We start from the raw sequence: 22,720 nt of genomic DNA on the forward strand, positions 1-22,720 counted from the left end.
TCGGTGTCAATGTAGTGTGACCACTCATTTTTACTTTAGTGTCAATTTATTTTGTCTGGGCAGGTTTACTGCAGTATATTTCAGTGCGTTAGTGCATATTTCAAGCAGTATATTTCAGTGCATTACTGCACGTTTAATGCAGTATATTTCAGTGCATTATTGCATGTTTAACGCAGTATATTTCAGTGCGTTACTGCACATTTAACGCAGTATATTTTAGTGCGGTATTGCACATTTAACGCAGCATATTTCAGTGCGTTACGGCATTATTAACGCAATATATTTCAGTGCGTTACTGCACATTTAACGCTGTACACTTCAGTGCATTAGTGCACGTTTAACACAGTACATTTTAGTGCGTTACTGCATGTTTAACGCAGTATATTGCAGTGCATTAGTGAAGTTTTACTGCAGCATATTGTAGTGTGTCAGTGGAGTGTGTCTGTGTAGTGAGTACTCAGGTTACAGTGCGCCAAACACCACTTTCCTTTGATTAAAGAGGAAGTAAACCCTCCTCTGCAACTTGTACCTATAGGTAAGCCTATAATAAGGCTTACCTATAGGTACTGTAAATATCTCCTAAACATGTACCGTTTAGGAGATATTTACTTTGCATGCAGCCAGTGAAATCACTGGCTCATGCGCTCTGAAGGAACAGCCGGTCGTGCCGTTTCTTCAGAGCCCCTTGCCGTGACCGTCGGCTCCCACGCGCAGGCGCGGGAGTAACGTCATCACGGCTCCAGCCAATCGGATGGCCAGATGCCGCAAACCCGGAAGAAGGGCGACACAACATGTCACCCAAGAGAGAGATCAGCGGTCGGCACTTCGGAGCTTCGTTCTAAGGTAAGTATTTCATAATGAGCTAGTATGCGATGCATACTAGCTCATTAGGTGTTTGTCTTACAGGTGTTCATTTTTTTTTTTTTTTCTTTTTAATTCTGAGGTTTACAACCTCTTTAAAGTGCATCCACTTACACATTTCCACATCTTTATCACATTTTGGTAATAAGCGCACCCCCCCCCCCCCCCCATTATGTCCAGGAGGCCAACAAGGAAACAAGGAGAGGTAGATGTTTCCATGGCACTGTGAGGGGGCCAGCAGTGTATGTGTCCACAGGCAAAGGTGGACGTGGTCTACTAACACCCAAAGCCCAATTTTTCCACCACTGTTTGACCAGGGCATATCACTTAAATTTTTGACAGCAAGGTCAATTCTTGCTTTCATCAAGAGTACCTCTGTAGGGTTACAGTGTGAAGGCACCACTAACACCCAAAGCCCAATTTTTTCCTAACTTCTATCCAAAGTCTGTGGAAGAGACACCAGCATTTATCCATAAAATCTCTAATCTTGTTCCCAGTGCACTACATTGTGGCCTCATCATACAGACTTTCTCCCCAAGCCATTGTTTATAAAATAAAGAAAGCTTGTAGGGAAATTGTAATTTTCTTGGGCTTTACAAATGTCATTATTGCTGCAGCAGCTTCCATACACAGTACAGATGTGCCACTTTGCAGGCAGACTAAAGGGACCCCCCAGGCACTATATTGAAAGGAATTTTTCATTTTTATTTTATTTCTCATTTTTATGCTTTCACTTTAGGCATCGGTAAATTACTGCTCATTTAAAAAATGATGTTTTTACCAATTTTTTTTTTTTTTCATTGATGCATGTGCCCCAGATCAGTACTCGGACCCCCATAATCATTGTATGCCCAATTACTTGCAAATAAGCCTTCAAAATTAGCAATTTTGATTTTTGCAGTTCAGGTCCCATAGACTTCAATGGGGTTCGTTGTCTGGTTCCGAATGTTTGGGATGTTCGAAAGTTCTGCCGCGAACAGAACAGAGGGTCATTCGGCCCATCCCTAGAATGTAGCTAGGTGAAAATTATGTGCTGTACTGCTTGACATGCTTTGCCGGAACTTCTGTGATCTATTATCTGTGAAAATCATTTAATATTCTTTAGAGAATATCTATCAATATTGTTTTTATTTAAAAGTTCTGCCCCCTATGTGTCTATGTGCTTTCTAACCCTAGTTATGAGGTTCAGCATGCTGTCCTCCCCTCCTGCATGGGCCAATCTAACAACAGCTATGAAGGAGATGGCTGATTCATAGCTGCAGCTTGCCTTGGTTGTGAGTACTTTCCCAACACAAACATTGACAAGAGGAATGCAAAGGCTGACAAATTCACCTCCCTCTGCATTCTTCTTGCTGTTGCATGTCTCAGGAAAGTTCTCACAGACAAGACAAGCTGCAACATCGTAGGGCTGGGCGATTTTGCCTAAAAAAAAAATCTTCGATTTTTAAAGAAAAATTCGAGTTTCGATTCGATTTTCGATTTTTTTTTTTCAATGCACTTAAAAAATGACTGCAGACATCAGATATAGTGTCAAAAGTGCAACTTTATAAAGTGCTTGTAGACTGTCTTGCTGAAGAAAGCATAGTAGAGTTCTATTGGGTGAGTAGTAAATAGAGTGCTTGTTGACTGTCCTAAGCAATGTAGAATGTTTGACGGTCTTGCTGGAGAGAGCAGTATAGAATTCTATTGGAGAGAGCAGTATAGAGTCTGTAGACCGACTTTGTGGAGAGAGCAGAATACAGTTCTTAGTGACTGTCCTGCTGGAGAGACTGGACTGATTATTCCAATCAGAAGGGAGAAGAAACTGATGATTTATGAAGCCCTTGTATGGCCACCATAAGGGCTTCTTTACACTAGCTAGAGGCAAGGACTCCTCTGAAAAGTGATCTGTACTTTTCAGAAGTGTTGAATAGGCAGTGAGGCGATAGGATGCCTTTTTTTTATCCCCTAAATGTCACACTCCTGTGTCCCGCGCACACTGCATTGGACATGAATGGGTCGCGAATTCCTGGCAGCAGCAAAGGTCAAACACGACAGTAGGTAATTCCTGGTGTGACCGCAAAACACTGCATCTGCAGCATATGTACACCCCTCCCCAGCGACTGCAGCTAAAAGGGGAGCGGTACAAACCTGGCTTAACAACGTGATTTTACTGCACCCCCCCTGTAAACAAGACTGAGTGTTATATCAGAGCAAACCTGAACAATTCATTCAGTCTGCATCCAATCCGTCACACCCACTACACAGCTGAAGGGAGATACAAAGGAGATTGTACTGTGTATAGCAGATACAGTCTATACAATCTGATTGTACAATCACTCTTAGATCATCCAACACCAGGCACAAGGACCTGCCTGACTGTATAGCGATGGATAGGCCAGGTCCTCATATATTATACAGATTCAGTAGATCTGAAATTTGATTGTACAATCAGATTGTGACAGGTGGGGTGACCCTACGGAGACTCGGTAGATCTGAGGTTGCCTGTACGCATTGGGTGACCCTACAGGAGACTGTACAGAGTCTATACAATCTTATTGTACGATCTCCTGTAGGCTCACCCCACACATTACAACCTGTTCACACCATCAGCTTGAGATCTTATCTACTGTATGTATGTAATAGAAGGACCTACCTACTCCATCTCACCCACCTCCATACAAGCAGGCCTGCCCTGGCACTACATACTTATAACAGAGATCATACAATCAGATAGTAAGGTGTGTGAGCTGACCATGCAATCTGATCGTATGATTTGCAGCAGGGAAGAATTCATGTGGCAGAGGAAGACCCGCAGTGATCTGCAGAGGGAGGACTTTGCCTCTCCTGTACATCTGGGAGGAGAGGAGCAGGCTGGCCGGATGCTGTCCGGAGGAACAGGCGGAACTCACCACTATACGTCCAGGTGGAAGGCCCAGTACTGAGGACGCAGGTTACACCAGCCCGGGACTTTCTCGGCCTCCTCCCCTCACACACACATGTCATTCTCCGCTTCCAGCAACAGACGCCTCTGCACTCAAAGTTTTACCGCGTCCAATCTCCCCCACACAGATCCTGCACACTGCGCATGCCCACAACAGGACCTCCGTCACACAAACAACCTCCTATCACAGTGCGCTGCAGCCCCTGTACAGACGCACCGCCCGCAGCTGACGTCACATCCAGGCGCGGCGGTGGTCCGTTACTGGGGAGTGAAAACTCGAGTTTGGAAAAAAAAAATCGTTTCACACCAAAAAATCGATAAATCGATTAAATCGATTTATCGCCCAGCCCTACAACATCGTATCAGCTGTCTTCCTTATAGCTGTTGTAGGACCTCATAACTTGGAAGGCACTTAGAAACATGGGACAATGTACTACATATTTTTGTCCCACAAAAAGGGGGGGGGGCAGAACTGTAAAAATGTATGATAGCTCTTCTTAACAGCTATAAAATGTCATTTTAAAACCCATTAAATACAAACTGTATACAGGGCTGAATGAAGATACAGATCTTTTAAAGGGGACCTGTCACAAGGCTTATCCAACGACTGTTATCTTTGTAAGTACACAGTGCTTAGTGTGCTGAAAATCCACAGCTATCCTTGCTTCTACTCAGTCTGATTTTCAAGATGCATAGCAGTTCCAAGGCAGTCACCACATTTGCATTGATGTTGAACAGGTTGCTTTCCTGGAATTAAAGGCGAAATATAGCCAAAGCTGCATTTGCCCTACTTTCCTGACATTCTGCACTCCTGTGACCCATTTTTAGCTGACAGCGGGCTAAAGGCCACTGTCGCTGATGTCATTCAGTCAGTCCAGGCTCGGGAAAGATCACAACTTTGCATTTGGGATCCACCCAGATGCCTGGACGGGCAACTGGCTCAGCCTTTCAGCAAGCCTCTGGAAGACTGAACCAGTCGCACCTTTCCCCTCCATAGCCTGCTGCTCCAATGAGTGCTGGGTGGGGGCAGAGCAGAGAGCCAGTGGTGGAAAAGGCATCGTTGAATAATTATTCTTATTTTACTTTCTAATATTGCTACATTTGTTATTTGTATCTGTCATTACTTAATTAAGTGTATACCTACAAGTGTTTGTGTGATCTCTCTTTGCACATCTTGAATATAAATCCCAAAAATGTAAACTAAAACCTTATGGTAATGTCAAACTGAATCATACAGGTCCTTTTGTATTGCAAAGTGCTATGCAAACTGTTGGTACTTTGTAAATGTGGTAATATTCTTCTTCTTAATATTATTAATAATAATAACAATAATCATAATTATTATAAAAAAAGAATACGTTCGCCCATAGTTTGTATCTGGGTTTAAAATTTTTAGTATTACGCTTCTCTTACAAGAAGACTAAAACTTGGTCAGAATCATACATTTTGTTAAAGATTCACAAATGGAACTTGATCTTGTGAATGTGGGGGAAATATTAAATAAAAAGAAAAAAATAGAGGCAAAAAAAAAAAAAAAAGGAAATAATATACTAAATACTAACAATACAAGTTTTAAAGAGGAATTTCATCCAAAGGGATATAGTCCTTTAGATATCTTGTGCATGCACAGATGTGATTTTCAGGACCTGTCAGAGACCTGTGCTTTCTGGACCCTGTACAGATCTGTGGTGTGTGCGCATGCAAGGAAATGCCCTTGTGCATATGAAGATGTTCTGTAGGTCCCAAAGGAAATCAATAAAGTGGCGTTTTTTCCAGTGGAGGCAGATGTTTTAGTCAATTGAACTTCCTTTTTGGCCAAGTCAGTTTATATGAACTGCTGATTGAAGGAAGGTGCTTCTCTTCTTTTAGCTTCCATGCCATGGGACCTCCGAATCAATCCATCACTTTGTGATTTAGAAACCAACCCTAAAATTCAATCTGATGGATTGGCTCCTAACAGTGACCTATTAATTAATCTCTGACCTCTCTCTGCATGGGGTTGCACTTTCATTTGTGACAGAGACTATTCATCTGTGCTGGTCATTTACTAAATAGCTGGATTAACATCTGTATATTGTGGTAACGTGTGCTAAGACCTGTGTTTTATTGTGCAAAGTAACACGCTGTATATGTGCATTGCAAATGGCATCTAATGTGTGCATTGCACAACACACCTAAACATGTTTGCAGTCCTGTAATATAACCTGCTAAAGATCAGCATAATGTAATTATTTAAAGTGTAAGTTTATGTTTTCACAAAATATGAAAACTCTACACCTTTCCCCACCACCCCCTTGGTCCTCACTGCACTTACCTCTATGGATGATTAGCTGTTACTCCCCATGAAACCGCCGGTGCAGCAGTCTGGGAATTTGAAAACCCTGTTCTTCCCCATCTTTCCTTAGAGCTTCTGGGGCAGATTAGAGAAGATTAGGGCGCTTCTGATTGGCCAGCATGTGCCCAATCAGAATAGTCCTAATCTATTCCAGAAGCCCTAAGGAAAGACAGGGAAAAAAATGGGGGGGCTTGCATATCCCCAGGCTCGTTCAGAGGCTTCATGGGCAGTGGCAGCTAATCACCTAAGGAGGTAAGTGCAGTGGGGACTAAGGGGGTGAGGAATGGTGTAGGGCAGTGTTTCTCAACTCCAGTCCTCAAGGCACACTAACAGGCCAGGTTTGCAAGAAAACTGAAATACATTGCAGGTGATTTGCTGCTCAGTGATTGCAGTATTCTAGTCTCCATCTCCCCAAGGTAATACTTAAAATCTGGCCTGTTATGACGCTTTTCCACTGCATGGAACCGTACCGGTTCAGCACGCTTTTGTGCTTTTCCACTGCTGGTACCGCATGGTATAGGGTCGGAACGGTTCGGTACGGTACGGTATAGGTTTGCTTTTCCACTGCATGGAACCGAACTGTACGGCTCTAAAAAAAAAACAGTACCTAATTGATTGTGGTTCCAACAGGTACCAAACTGGTACCATATCCCACAATCCTTTGCATGCAGTCACTACTAGCCACTGATTGGTCAGAGAATCCCACCCACTCCATTGTTATCCCACCCACTTAACTTAGTACTAATTTAGTGGAAAAGCAAACCTATACCGTACCGTACCGAACCGTTCCGACACTATACCATGCGGTACCAGCAGTGGAAAAGCAAACCGGGCCAAGCAGGGCCGAGTAGAGCCGAGCCGGTACGAGCCGGTACTTGCAGTGGAAAAGTGCCATTAGTGTGCCTTGAGGACCGGAGTTGAGAAACACTGGTGTAGGGTGTTGGTTCAATTTTTATTTTTTGTGAAAAGGTGAACTTGCACTCTAAATACCAAGAAACGGTATATAAACCCATTTACAAAAATGACATATGGACTTTACTATGTTTATTTATTAAGTTATTTTTCATATGTTAACACTTTCATTAAAATAAGACCTGAAGATCCTGCCATGAAGGTCCGTGTTTAGGCACTTCCGGCTATTAGGTAAGAATGTTCTGTCCCTGCCTCTCAATTGTGCTCCTATGTTGTCACGTGGGTTTTTACCACACATTATGCAGGCTATTGTGGGCTTATATGTGTTTTGGCACCTTAAAAGTCCCAAAATCCCAGCTTGGTTCTTTTTGTCTACACATTAAACAGGTATTGTCTGCCCAGGAAACTCACCCTGAGAAATGTCATGCTGCCATGGAGTGCATACATATAGACAGGAAGTGGATACAAAGAAGCTACAGGGGGTCAGCAGCACTAAGATGTAACACAGGATAAAAAAAGGTGAAAATATGTTTTATGTAAAAATCAAGAATTGTATATGATATACAGTGCTTTATTAAATTAAATTAAATGTTCATCAGTAAGGACTTAAATCTAATGGAAAATGGCAGAACATTAGTGAAGCCATACAATCAAGAACACCTGAGACCATTGCTTGTGGAAGAAAAAACGTAACTAGAATGACATTATTAATATCCTATCATGTCATCTGTTATATCATATACTGTAAAGTCAGTGATGTCACAAGGCTGTATAAGGTATTACACTATAGCACAGTATACAATACTACAAATAGTGCTCTTTGGTGAAAAGAATAAAAGCATGTGGTATTCGGCCTCCAAAAAAGTTGAAAGACACAGTTTATTTAATTTCAATGGAAATCCAGACAAAATATACTTTTAGAATACATGTATTGTATATGAAATTTTTTATCAATAAAAAAAATGTTAATACTTTAAAAGTTTTGAATTTTTATACTCCTGTCAAACAATATAACAACAGTATTTACGGCCTGACACTCTCCAGCATTACCATTAAGTATCCCTAGTGAGATCCTCCTGTTCTCCCTCATGCTGAAATCTCCCCCCCTTCCTGCTGCTCCCAGTGAATAATTACGTTAGACGACAGTTTTCTGCAAATCAATAAAGTCTGATTGGCTCACACAGCCAGCACTCCGGTTCTGAACCTTATATGTGTGTTACCATAATGATAGAGAATACAATGTTCTGTTTTTTTCTTGCATGAGATGAGCTGCTCTTTAGCATGATGCAGTCAAGAAATGGTAGGCACATATAATGGTATTGTTTCCTCGAAAATAAGACCGGGTCTTATATTAATTTTGGCACCAAAACACACAGTAGGGCTTTTTTTTGGGGTAAGTCTTCCCATGTAATGTGCTGTCTTCTCTCCCTCCCTGCCTATCAGGAATCCCCAGTGTGAACCGAGTAAAACTGGTTATAAAATCCTAGAATCCACTCTATTACAGTATTATATAATGTCCAATGTGTGTGTGTGTGTTTCTGTAATACAATTGTCCCAAATACCTTCGTTACAGCGCCGCTTGGCGTGTCTGCGACCCACCAGAGCTCTCTTCCACGCTCCGAGCACTGGAGAGGGAGGGACGGAGATCCCCCGCTGACAGCTTGGAGAAGAGTAGGGGAGCAGCGGGAGGTCAGCTGAGCACCGAGCGGCGCTGTACCGAAGGTATTTGGCACAAATATATGACAGAAGCACACACATTGGACATTATATAAAACAGTAATAGAGTGGATTCTAGGATTTTAAAACTACTTTAAACTAGGGCTTATTTTCGGGGTAGGGCTTATATTTCAGCCCTCCCCGAAAATCACAGTAGGTATTATTTGAGGGTAGGTCTTATTTTCGGGGAAAGACGGTATATGTACAAATCAGCAAATGACCAGCTCACCAATAATTTGCTTCTTAATTGCCACAGGATTGGATCTTACCTTATAGCAGGGGTCTACAAACGTTCTAAACAAAGGGCCAGTTTACTCCTTTAGACTTTAGGCAGGCCGGACTGTGGCCAGTGGGAGTAGAGAATGCCCTGGTGTCAGTGGGAGAAAAGCCCCATCATTAGTTTTAGTGGGAAAAATAGTGCTTCATTGTTGGTAAGAGTGGGAGGAATAGTGCCCCATTGACTGGTGTCAGTAGGAGGAATTGTATCCTATCATTAGTATCAGTTGAAGAACTAGTACCCCAAGGGTTGGATAAAGCCAAGCAAAGAGCCACATCTGGCACCCGGCCACAGTTTGGAGACCACTTCCCTATAGTAATAAGTAACAGTGTTCACTAGAAAAAGTTGCATTATGCCTCGTTTCCACTGAGTGGTACGGTACGCCTTGCGTTTCCACTGCCAATAGTACCCTTTCATGATAGGCGTGGTGTAGCAGGAAAGCTGTAATAGACGATTCTCTGTCAACCAATCAAAGTTCTGCAGAGTGTAGCTCCACCCTGTTGGTACGGTACTAATGTGCTTGGTACCCCAACGAAAGGGTCGCAAAAAAGTGGTACGGTACGGTTCGGAATTAGGGTACCATTCACAATGGAAACGGCATAAATAGCGTACCCAACCGTACCAGAAAGCTCAGTGGAACTGAGCCATAAGATACACGTGGATGCCTCACCCTTCGATGGAAAAAAGAGCTATCACAAACATAATAATTTACTTATTATACATTTGGAGAATGTTATAGAGGCTAAATGAGGCCATTTAGCTGTTTTTAGATAACGGTGGATTTTTATGTCAGTGCAGCCAGTCTTGGGATCCAGACAGCTCTGACAGACAGCCTAGCCAGGTCCTCAACCACCATTGCTGCTGCAGAAATATAGTTTGGTTAAAGGATAAGTTCAGTCAAAAACTAACTAATGCTAAACCTGCTCTATGCCACATTCTAAGACTATTCTATCCAACCATGTGAAGCAAAAATGACTGTACTTACCTATCCTGCACCCGATCCAGTCTGGTCCCATGCTGAGCTGCAGCGGCGGCTTCAGCATGGAGGCGGGTGCAGGAGAGGCACTCGACAATGGAAGCTCCATAGTAAGTCTACAGGTAACGTCACTTCCTATTCATTTCACAACCGTTGTCGGTCCTCTCCTGTACACAGCTTCCGTCGCTGGAGACCGGACCGGATTAGGTGTAGAAAAGGTAAGTACAGTGATTTTTGCTTTATAGGGTTAGATAGAATAGTCTTAGAATGTGGCACAGAGCAGGTTTAGGGTTAGTTAGGTTTTAACTGGACTTATCCTTTAAGAGCACACCCCCAGCCTGCTGATTGGACAATCGAGAAACAGCAGCACACTGATGAGACATCACTCTGCTTTACCTCCCTGTCAACATGCACTGCAACAAATTGGCTTCTAAATATGCCTCTTCCTGTCAGTCCAAGTATTGCTGTGCAGGGGATTACAAAGGCTGATACACAAATAGAAAGTGCAAAAAAATTGGCAGGATGATACATTGTATTGGGTAAACAAGAATGCTAATATTACAAACTTCCTTTTTATTTTACTTGTGCTCTTCTTTATGTGCAATTTCTTGCAGGATATCTATGGTACTGTAGTCTAACTTTGGTCAACAGTCATTGAGCTACTAAAATATATGGGAAATGTTCAGATATAGAAATGGAGAAAAATCTCAGCCACCACACACCATACAAGCCCAGCCTATAATAAGTGATAGCAGCCTCAGCCTAACTCCAGCCAGGCCACCCCCCCCCCCTCAACATGTTTCTCCCACCCATGAGGTTTAGTAATGGAGCCCTGTGGGTGGGACGAAACATGCCGGGGGCATGACCTGGATGGAGTTAGCCTTAGGATGCTACCACTTATTACAGGCTGGGCTTGTATGGTGTGCGGTGGCTGAGATTTTTCTCTATTTGTTCTGTGGATTACATGGGGTCAGGACATGCTCCTAGCTTGACCCCCCCAGTGGAACACATCGAATGGGGGACAAAGGTGCCAGAGCTGAAACCCTAAAGTCAGTTTAGGCTCACATATGGGAATTGTGTCATTTTGTCAGAGGGTAAATAAAATCCTATGTAGCTAGAATAATCTGGTTTCATAAAACTATTCTGGATGGGCTGCAGCCTCTTGTCACTTGATCTGGTGGTGAGAAACTTGCTCTTACAATCCAGTTTGTGTGGGTGAAGCAAAAATGGGCTAAGAGGTGAGGCAATGCTTGAGCCATTTTACCACCTGCCATGCATTTTCACAGATTTACATTCATGGCCATTCAGAAGATGGAGATAATGACAGTTATAGGCTGAGCAGGGAAACAAGGTTTAAAAGCAAAATGCTAATGCTTGACCAGAGTACTCCTTTAAATTTGTCTTCTACATAAAAATGATAGGGTTTGTTTTAGCCTGTCACTTTGAATGCTGAGCTTGCATCAAATTGCTCAGTTGTTATAAGCTGTATTCTGCTTATTATCCAGGCCAGTGCAGATATATTACATCTTGGACACTGACTGCCTTATCATAGGCAAATTGCTTGAATCAGTTATTACTGTAGCTGTTTGCTGCATCACTATCCTTCTTGGAATTTGTTCTGACCTTCATTTAATCCATTAAATATGTATGTTGCCGATTTGACATTTTCATACCATGCATAAAGCAGGAGTAATGGCCGTATCTTCCTTCTTTCACTGATGCTGAAACCCTATATTGCTTTTAGCTTGAGTTACACTTAAGTAATATACAGTATATATATAATGCTTAAATGTCCAACTTGATTGAGGGTGTATTGATCTGCTGACTATGCAAATACATCTGACCTTATTTAATAAATGCTGCTAGGAAAATGACTACATAACATTTTCCTCCTAATTACATTTTGCTAACACAACCAATAAATAAACAAGCCATAACGGCTTCATTCCACTGTTTCAGTTGTGCCAAGATTCCTAATAAAGACCAAGCTGGCTACACTTAAGCCGGCTATAAATGGATCGAATCTCAGCTGGCTCAGCATGGACAGGCGGAGATTCGATCCATGTATGGGCAGGCTGGTTGTACTCAAGTCGATCTGATCGATTTTCTTTCTTTCCACCCACGGTAAAAAGAAAAAAAATTTTCTTTAGGGGCATATTTATAAAGCTGTGGATGGTACTTTCACCAATCACTGTGATTTAAAGCACCGCCCAAAATAGTATACTGCCAGCATCCATTAAATAAACACAGTAAATGCATAAATAAATTCAAACCCCTTTTTTGTATCTCAGTTCATCCCATTGTTCTGCAAGGTAACCTACCCCCACCATTTCTAAAACAGACAATCTAGGTGACCTGATTTCCTCCTCCTCGTTTCCTAAGCCGGCCCACCAATGACATCTATTATGTGAGTAGGAGGCATGAACAGAACTATGAATTAATTCAAAAAATGATCATGTGAGATTACATGTCATCAGTGCTGAGGAAAAAATGGCCTTTTTTTCCAAGATCTTTACTAAAATCTCCTGAGATCTCACTCTATACACATGAGAGGTGTCTGGAAGGCACCGGTGACGTAGCCTCCCCAGGGGGAACATGTGAGGTCAGGATACATCACCGCCTCCATAAAGGCACAAAGTTGATACATTTTAAGTACACAATAACAAAGAATGTAATGTGTGTTTTTGGTTCAGCAAGCAGATCTGCATGCACTTGTATTTTCTTAAAGAGGAAGTAAACCGGTTTAAAAAATGTGAAAAAAAAAAACCCTGTAAAGACAAAGGCATAATGAGCTAGTATGCATCGCATACTAGCTCATTATGAAGTACTTACCTAAAAATGAAGCCCCCTCAATGCAGACAGGACAGCCGACATGTCCGGCTATCCTGCTTGCTGGATCTCTTTCTCCGGCCATCTGATTGGCCGGGGGCGCGATTACATCACTCCCGCGCATGCACGGAACTGCACTGGGATCTGAAGGAATGGCATGGGTGGCCGTTCCTTCAGAGAGTATGCGCCGATGACGTCATCGGCTGCATGCACTGTAAATATCTCCTAAACGGTGCAAGTTTAGGAGATATTTATAGCACCTATAGTTAAAGCTTTAATGTAGGCTTACCTATAGGTAAATGTAAACAAAAGGGGTTTACAACCTCTTTAAGTTTGAGGAGTAAAGTCTGCCTAAAACGCAGGCACTTGGAAGATTCACCTGCAATGAATGTTTGGTGAATGCCAGATTCACTGCTCTAAAATATAGTATGGGGTTTTTTTTTTAGAATCATACTTACCTAGGTGGATGCAGCAATGGTCCAATGCTGCACTTGTCCCCCGCCAACTCTAAGGCTGAAAACCGAGCATTTAAAGTGGTTGTAAACCCACTTTAAAGTCTTTTACCTATAGGTAAGCCTATATTAAGGCTTACCTATAGGTGCTATAAATATCTCCTAAACTTGCACCGTTTAGGAGATATTTACATTGCATGCAGCCGATGATGTCATCGCCGCATGCGCTAAGAAGGAACGGCCACCCATGCCGTTCCTTCAGAGCCCTATGCCGTTAACGGCGGCTCCCGCGCGCATGCGCGTGATGTAATCATGCCTCCGGCCAATCAGATGGCCGAAGGATGCAAACAAGAAAGCAGGACACCCGAACATGTCGGCCGCCCTGTTGCTGAGCATGCGACACTGCGGGGGCTTCGTTTTAAGGTAAGTATTTCATAATGAGCTAGTATGCGATGCATACTAGCTCATTATGCCTTTGTCTTTACAGGTTTTTTTTTCTTGCTTTTTTATGAGGGTTTACTTCCTCTTTAAACACTGCCAATCGCTCGGTTCTCACAGCTCCATGAGCAGAGAGCTGGTGACTGTCAGTCACCGGCTCTTTGCTCTGCTCCCTCCCCTCGCTTACTGGAGCACTGGGCTGTGGAAGGGGTGAGAGCGGCCAGCTCAGGCTCTCAGTGTCTTGCTGAGAGGCTGAGCTGGGTGCCAGTCCAGTCCAGGCATGTTGGCGAATCCCGACCATATGGTGGCGATCTTTACCGAGCCTGGACCAGCTCTGTGACATCAGCCAACAGCGGACTTCAGCCCGCTGTCTGCTGAAAATCGGTCACAGGAGTGCACAATGAACTTCACTCAGGCAATCCACAGGAGAAATACAGTTAAACGAGCTTTGGCTTTACTCCTTTAAAGTGGTTCCAAAGGCTAAACATTTCTTACATTAATGCATACCCTGAATTCAGGCAGAACTAAACCCTCCTATCGTTTTCAGGCAAGGGAGCTCCCATCTTGGCCTCTGTTTGATCCTCAACTGCCATGATGTTGCAAGTGTGATCAGTTATGACAGCAGCCATTTGATGATTTGACAGTTTGGTTGAGACTGAGCACAACCAATGTGACAGTTACATTACTGGCACGTACCGGGATGTGATTTGGAATTGATGGGTTTAGTTCCGCATTAGGGTAGTAATATAGCCCACCTCATCCCCCCTTATAATTATCTGAGCCTTCATTCGATCCAACGCTGTGCTTGTCTGTAAAGGCTTTCTGCTCTCACAGGCTTTGTGAGGCAGCAGGAGCCATTGGTTGTCAGTCAAATCCTGTGAGGAAGGAGTGGGGGGTGCACTGTCTGCCTATAGACATACACAGCCTAGCTCGGGATCAAGCCTGCAGGTGTGACACCATAGGAAGTGGCTTCCTATGGTGGCAGACCAAGAAGAGGAGGAACCAGGAGCTCTGGCAGGGGATCCCAGAAAAGGAGAATAAACAAAAAGAAAGCAGCGCCAGCTTAGTGAAGCATAAGGTTTATTAATACAAAAAACACATAGTGACTTACTCTTAGGTAAGTAAAGGCCGGTAGGGTAGGTGAATGGGATCATGCATCTTCTTGTCCTGGATACCGTTGCAGAAAGGGGTGCCGGTGGTGCGTGGAGGCTGTTGTCTGGCCTAATGAAGGAGCGCGGATGCTCCGAAAGCTAGCCCATCTTTCCCTCCGCCTCACAGGAAGTGATGGCGGGCTGACAGGAAGTAGGAAGTGGAGCCCCACTGAGAGTCCTCCACCACCACAGCACCATCAGACAGGCTGCCAGACAACAACCTCCATGCACCACCGACACCCCGCACCCCTCCTTACTGCAACGGTATCCAGGACAAGAAGATGGATGATCCCATTCACCTACTGTACCGGCCTTTACTTACCTAACAGTAAGTCACTATGTGTTTTTTGTATTAATAAACCTTATGCTTCAACAAGCTGGTGCTGCTTTCTTTTTGTTTATTCTGCTCAGAGCCTCTCCTTGCTCCAGCTGGCAGCCGCTTTTCGTGGGCCCCCTCCCCCCTTCCACCTCATCCTTTTTTATATTTTTCTACCCATTTTTTACTTTCTATATTTTTACCTCTTTACCTCATGGTATGCCACCCACCATCAGAGAGCGCCATGTAATCATTGACTTTATCCCAGAAAAGGAGGATTGGGCCACTAAGGGCATGTCCATTGCATAGAGCAGGTACTGTATGTATAATATGTTTTTGTATTTAAAAAAATAAAAATGAAACTTTACAATCACTTTAAACTGGCCATATATTGGTAGAATTTTGAACAAAGATTCTTTGGAAAAGTTTTAAGAAAGTTTGTTAGTTTATCCAATCATTAGTGGTTTAAATCAACATTCCTTTTTGACCACAGTGATGAGAAAATTCAAAGGAGTGGGATGGAAAATCTTTCTCTAATAAAAAAATTCTAACAGTGTATGTGGCTTTCATTTGGCAAAATCCATTTGTTCCAAAATCAAATGGTAAAAGCAAAACAAAATCTTTTAATACAACATTATTTTCATACGAGTTTTCCTAAGAATTTTTGTGTGAAATTCTATCCATCAAAAGCCAGCTTTATACTGTACTGGTAGGTATGGCCGAGGCCATTTCCTTCATGATACAAGATGAGATTGTCTTCTTCTCTGCTGTTTTTCTAGCGTTTACAATGGGAAATGATCCAGCATACCTGTTGGGTATGGCTCCATATTAAGAGTGGGTTTAACAGGAGTTGGGGAAGATCTTTCATTGTTGTCTTAAGTGGCACTGTGAGAAGGAAACCCTAGAAAAGGTAGGACTTTTTCACAAATATATCTGGATACAATGCAATTTGGTAAGTGCAATCCAAAACATGTATAAAATACAAAGCTGTTCATTAGGTATAAATAACAGGGCCTCTTAGCAAAAATATCACAGGGCCATCTGGTCTCCAAACACAGTTCTAAATAGTAGCACACTGCTAAAATGTTGCTATTGTAAAATATCCGACACTGCACCATACATAGATTTAGCAGAGGGGCATGTGCTCTGGGCCTGCCAGGACAAACAGGTTTACAAGTGACTAAAGCTGAATTAATGAAGCTATAGTAGATCCCTGGATCGACCAATAGGTACTCTAAGAGTTTTCTCTTTTTTCCCATATTCATAGATCAATACTGTGTTTAAAAACTTCTGCAAACAGCTACTAATATCCTTTAGACTATTTAGACCCTTGGTGCCCAACCTGTAGCCCAGAGGAATGTGCATGCCTGCAAATACTAATATGTGTTTCCCTATTGCCCTGTTATAGTAGTGATTTCTAGCAGTCTTGTAATAAGTCACCAGTCAATGACTGTCTCCTGAAGCCGTTCTCCAGTCTCCAACTCCTATAGCATGTTTACAGTCTCCTGTAGCATCTTTTCAGTCTCTGACCTTCTCTTTTATCATGTCTGTGTCCTCCGACCATCTCTTGTATCACGTCTTTGGCCTCTGACCATCTCTTGTATCATGTCTGCAGTCTCTGACCATCTCTTGTACAATGTCTGCATTCTCCAACCATCTCTTTTATCATGTCTGCAGTCTCTGACCATCTCTTATATCACGTCTTTGGCCTCTGACCATCTCTTGTATCATGTCTGCAGTCTCTGACCATCTCTTGTATCACATCTTTGGCCTCTGACCATCTCTTGTACAATGTCTACATTCTCTGACCATCTCTTTTATCATGTCTGTGGCCTCCGACCATCTCTTGTAACATGTCTGTGGCCTCTGACCATCTCTTTTATCATATCTGCAATCTCTGACCATCTCCCGTACCATGTGTGCAGTCTCTGGCCATCTCCTGAATTATGTCTGCAGTCTCTCACCCTCTCCTGTACCATGTCTGCAATCTCTGACCATCTCTTGTATTATATTCACAGTCTCTAGCCATCCTTGTATCTTGTCTACAGTCTCTAAATACCCTGCATCATGCCATTAGTCTTTCACTATATCTTTTTTATGTCTTCTGTATCTGACACTGAACATTCAGTGAATATTATGTGTGGCCCTTAGGTTATGTTGGGGGCTACACTTGAGGCCCACCATATCAAGAAAGTTGACTACCACTGCTTGGAATTGATGGTTTAGGTAGGCCCTTACATCCTATAGTTTTGAAAAATTTCAAGAAAATTGTAAAGTGATTATATGAAGACTGCAACATGTATAGCCAATATGAAGAAAGGACTACCACGTGTCTGCATCTTATACATCCATTAGTATTTTATCCTCACATTAGTAACTGGTAAGAGTGCTCCAGGCTTCTCCTCTTCCGAGTGCTCAAGGGCACATATTTTTTACTGCATATGACATGTAATTTAATTTGTATGACATCTGCCAAAACATTAATGGATGAATTAGTTCACAGGTAGTTAATCTCATTCAAGCTACTGAGCTTTTAAACATTTCAAAAGCAGCTGAGCTCTAAAGCTTACTAAACTCTACTTTCATTACATAAAGTTTATAATGGCCCACCAATGTGCTGCGAGCCTTGGCCCTCTTCACATCTTCACACGCTATGGTACAGCAACATAGCAATCTCTATATCAATCTAAAAAGGGGATCTAAAAATCCAAAACATTGTTTGCCCAATGCAAGTGAACACCGTTCAGTCAATCAGTCCTGGGCTCATTGTGCTCCTGTAACACATTGCAGTATTTGGCCGGCTATGGCTGTAGTTACACCACCATCGAATGGGAAGTCAATTAGCCGCAACTCCCAAAACCCCTAGCAACCTCTAATTGGGGCCCTAGGGTTCCACAGAACACTGACGGGGGCTTGCGTGCCTTATGAAGTCTTATTGTATAAAGGCCACTGAGCAAAACGCAGTAACCAAAATGATCACTCGCCAGACACAGAACAGTCAGAAAGAATTAAAAAGAATGGCTTGTAAGTCAATATTGGTTGTTATAATTCGTACATTGCTTTTCATTTCAATACATCAGCCTAATACTTGCTTATTTTATTCGTTTTCCTTGTTTAAACTAGTGAAAAGTGATTGGTTGTTTCTGCTGCGTACACATCATGATTGCTTTCTTTTTGCTTTCGTATCATAAAAATTCCTGGCTGGCCTTAGTTTGGTATACTTACAAAAGTGAATTATCTGCATGGAATGTTAATAATACTCCTGACATTAAGTTATCATCATTCATTTAATGTCCCAATGGGAGTTTTTTTGTGTTGGATGCTGACCTATTGATCTCTACCAGAAGACACAAAACACAATATATATTACTGCAGTTCCTTCTCATTTCCTCTATGTGTGCCTTGCACTTTGATAACTGTTCTCGTATCTGCAATGTTGCACCATATGATGCATCGAAAAAAAAAAAAAATCCACAACGTGTTCTTCATTCTAATAATCCATAGCCTTCCTCTCCTCTGTCATGTACATCAAATACCATCTGCTTTCTTATCATATTTAATGTAAATATGGCCATAATTGCTGTTTGATTTGTCCATTTCTATTGTTACATGTCCCCATCCAAAATCAATAATTTACTACAACATTTTGTCAACGTACCATTCTTTCAGACCTAAATGTATACTACAGCAGAATAATAAAGATATGAATAAATGTCAAGCTATGATATCCTCTGTAGGTGGTGCTATAATAAAAAAAAGCAATCACCTTAAAAAAAAAGTCCTGAAAAAAAAAAAATGCACCAAGTATTTACCATTATATTTAACATTAAAAAATGAAAGCATAAAAAAATAACACCATCATTGGGTCTTGTCATTGACAGTCTTGTCATCTTTTTATACAACAAACATTTTGAAAAGTGTTATTTACAAAAAAATGGGGTAAAATGCACAGACTAATATATATATATATATATATAATTATATAGAGAGAGAAAGCACAAAAGCATTGTCATCATATTTCACATGCCGTTGTTTTTTTTTTTTTTTTTTATTGTTATTGATACATACAATCCAACACAATCCAAAATGCTGCTGTGTAAGGTATTTCCCATTCAAAAAAAGGCAAACAAACTGGCAGATCCCTGCGATCCCTAACGTAAGTTTATTCCAGAGTCGCAGTGCTGGGGTGGGGTCCTCCCTGAGAATATCACCGACATGACTGCTGCTCTCCCCCTCCTAATTATAGCAATCTGTTTGCCTAGCACCTGCAGATTAATGGCTGTTTTCAAGACAATTGGCAATATGCCCATTAAAGGTAGCATACAATGCCAACGCACTGACGCTCACCGATGCCCAGCAGCCTTTGGGATGATTATACAATCAGTATTTCACCTAATAAAAAAATGGATGGCACATGAACAGCATTTCAAGAAGGATTGAGGCTAGCATGACGTCAACTGTGAACCCAACAAGACATTCATGATGTATGGATGTGACTGGCAGCAAACCCATCTCTTTATAGACAAACCTGCGTCCGTAGGATGGAGCCTCCAGAACGCCCCCTAGAGGGGCAGCTCTGGCTTTGCCTCCTCCTCCCCTCCCTTACTCGAGCTGTAATGCAGATCCCCTCCCCCCTCACTTTCTTACTAGTGGGCAACAAAACCAGCAGTAATTACTAATGCCCCGGCACGTAAATCTGTCAGCTTCGCTGGCTTTTAGACGCAACAACGCAGATCTGTCTGTACCCTTCCTACATTCCTCTCCAAATATAATGACAGTCATACATGACATTGTGGTCAGCAGACTGCAATACCTTAAAGTTCAATGGGGAGGACTGGCTACAAGTCACAGCTGACCAGGCTGCCCATTCTGCACAGATTGGCTTTGTAATAGGCTGAAGTGGATCGATCAAGGATACCATCTGGGTGTAATGTTCCTGGTAGCTGGCTAGTAGATCTCCTCTATGATAGTTAGTAGATCCCTCTATGCTGGCTGGTAGATCCCCTCTGGGATGCTTGGTTGGTTGCCTCTATGCTGTCAAGGTGATTGCTGCTATGCTGCTTACTAGATCTCCTTGGTTAATGGCACTTATATAACATGCAATCTACCCAAACCCTTATAATGTGTAGGATCTCCTCTATACTGCCTGTTAGATTTATGGTTACTAGATCTCCACTATGCTGCTTATAAGATCTCCGCTATGCTGATTAGTAGATCTCCTCTAATAATGACACTTATACATCATGCAATCTACCTAAGCCTCAGTATTAGTTCTCCTCTATTCTGTCTGATAGAGCTATATTTAGTAGATCCCCTGTATGCTGCTTTGTAGATCGTCTCTATGCTGCCCAATATATTTCCTATATAATGCTTAGTAGATTGCCTCTATGTTGCACAGTAGATGTCCTGTATGTCAGTGAGTAGCTCTTCTCTTTTCTGCTTAGTAGATGTCCCCTATGCCGGTCAGATTTCCTGTAAGTTGGTGAGTAGATCTCCTATACGCTGTTTAGTAGATCTCCCTTATTGTGGTCAGGTCTGTATATCATGAGTAGATCTCCCCTATGGCGGTCAGATTTCCTCTATGCTGCTTAGTAGATCTCCCCTTTGCTGGTCAGAGCTCCTATATGTTGGTGAGTAGATCTCATATACGCTACTTAGTAGATCTCCCCTATGCTGGTCAGATCTGTATATTGTGAGTAGATCTCCCCTATGCCAGTCAGATTTCCTCTATGCTGCTTAGTAGATCGCCTCTATGCTGGTCAGGTCTCCTGTATGTGGGTGAGTAGATGATCTGTATAAGGGTGAGTAGATCCCCTGTATGTGGGTGAGTAGATCCTCTGTATGTGGGTGAGTAGATCCCCTGTATGTGGGTGAGTAGATGATCTGTATGTGGGTGAGTCGATGATCTGTATGTGGGTGAGTAGATCCCCTGTATGTAGGTGAGTAGATGATCTGTATGTAGGTGAGTAGATCCCCTGTATGTGGGTGAGTAGATGATCTGTATGTAGAAGAGTAGATCCCCTGTATGTGGGTGAGTAGATGATCTGTATGTAGAAGAGTAGATCCCCTGTATGTGGGTGAGTAGATGGTCTGTATGTAGGTGAGTAGATCCCCTGTATGTGGGTGAGTAGATGATCTGTATATAGGTGAGTAGATCCCCTGTTATGTGGATGAGTAGATGTCCCCTGTATATGGGTGAGTAGATCCCCTGTTATGTGGGTGAGTAGATGTCCCCTATGCAGGTGAGATCCCCTGTATGTGGGTGAGAAGATGATCTGTATATAGGTGATTAGATCTGTATGTAGGTGAGTAGATTCCCTGTTATGTAGGTGAGTAGATGTCCCCTGTATATGAGTAGAGAGTAGATCCTCCGTATGCGGGTGAGTAGATGTCCCCTATGCCGGGTGAGATCCCCTGTATATGGGTGAGTAGATCCCTGTTATGCGGGTGAGTAGATGTCCCCTATGCCGGGTGAGATCCCCTGTATATGGGTGAGTAGATCCCCCGTATGCGGGTGAGTAGATGTCCCCTATGCCGGGTGAGATCCCCTGTATATGGGTGAGTAGATCCCTGTTATGCGGGTGAGTAGATGTCCCCTATGCCGGGTGAGATCCCCTGTAGTGCGGGTGAGTAGATCCCTGTTATGCGGGTGAGTGGATGTCCCCTATGCCGGGTGAGATCCCCTGTAGTGCGGGTGAGTAGATCCCTGTTATGCGGGTGAGTGGATGTCCCCTATGCCGGGTGAGATCCCATGCTGTATGGTGCAGGAGATGGCCGCACTGTCTCTGCAGTGGAGCTGTCCGCGGTGCTGAATCCGCCCACCAGGCTTGCAGGCAGCGCAGAGCCCGCACTCGGCTGCTCATCAATCACCCACCCCGGGCTCCCAGCACGCAGCGCATCGCTGCAGCACACGGAGCCGCGGCTGATCCCCGCACCCCCCGCACACAGACACACGCACACCTATAAAGCCCTCCATACAATCTGCTCCGGCTTATGGGCATCGCACAGCCTTCAGGTTAAACAGCAAGCTGAGATTTGTCGGCTGCATCAGCTGTCAGTTAATAATAGGACTTCCTTCCCCATGTAAGCCGCTTAGCACAATAAAGACAGGAGAACCCAAATGTTTGCCCAGACACAGAAATGGCCATAGAGGAGAGGCTCCCATTACCTGGTCTCCTAGGATGAGGATCCAGCAGCAGCAGTAAAGTCTAAATCATTCAATAACCTTATGGAGGATGGAGCTGCAAGGAGGCAAGAAGCAGCGATCCTGACCTCCCCGAGTCTTCTTCTTCAATGGAAAAAAGGAGCTCTGCCCTTATCAAAGATGGCCGTCCTTCTTGACGTCAGCAGCTTTTAATAGACATCTATCATGGGGCGGGGGATGGTGGGGAGGGAGCAGGCTGGGGGAGCTTGAGTCATCGTCTGCTGTACAATGCTGCAATACATCGCATTCTTTTTTTTTCAATGCATGTTTTACTAATATCTATGTTTAAAGGATCATAGGAATGGAGGCAACATGGATTGCATGGTGTAT

General features: G+C 43.0%; 1 protein-coding gene across 2 annotated transcripts in view; it reads right to left on the reverse strand.

The window, feature by feature from the left end:
• Positions 1-22,506, reverse strand: part of SNAP25 (synaptosome associated protein 25) — a 222,448-nt gene extending 199,942 nt beyond the window's left edge. The window contains exon 1 of one of the 2 annotated variants that reach the window (XM_082252321.1): positions 22,355-22,506. The gene's annotated coding sequence lies outside the window, so the exon portion shown is untranslated. The remainder of the gene's footprint in view (positions 1-22,354) is intronic. The other variant, XM_082252320.1, reaches the window with a different exon arrangement.
• Between the last annotated feature and the right edge of the window lie 214 nt (positions 22,507-22,720).

Source organism: Pelophylax lessonae, assembly GCF_965119305.1.
Source record: "Pelophylax lessonae genome assembly, chromosome: 3".
In the NCBI taxonomy this organism is placed as follows: domain Eukaryota; kingdom Metazoa; phylum Chordata; class Amphibia; order Anura; family Ranidae; genus Pelophylax; species Pelophylax lessonae.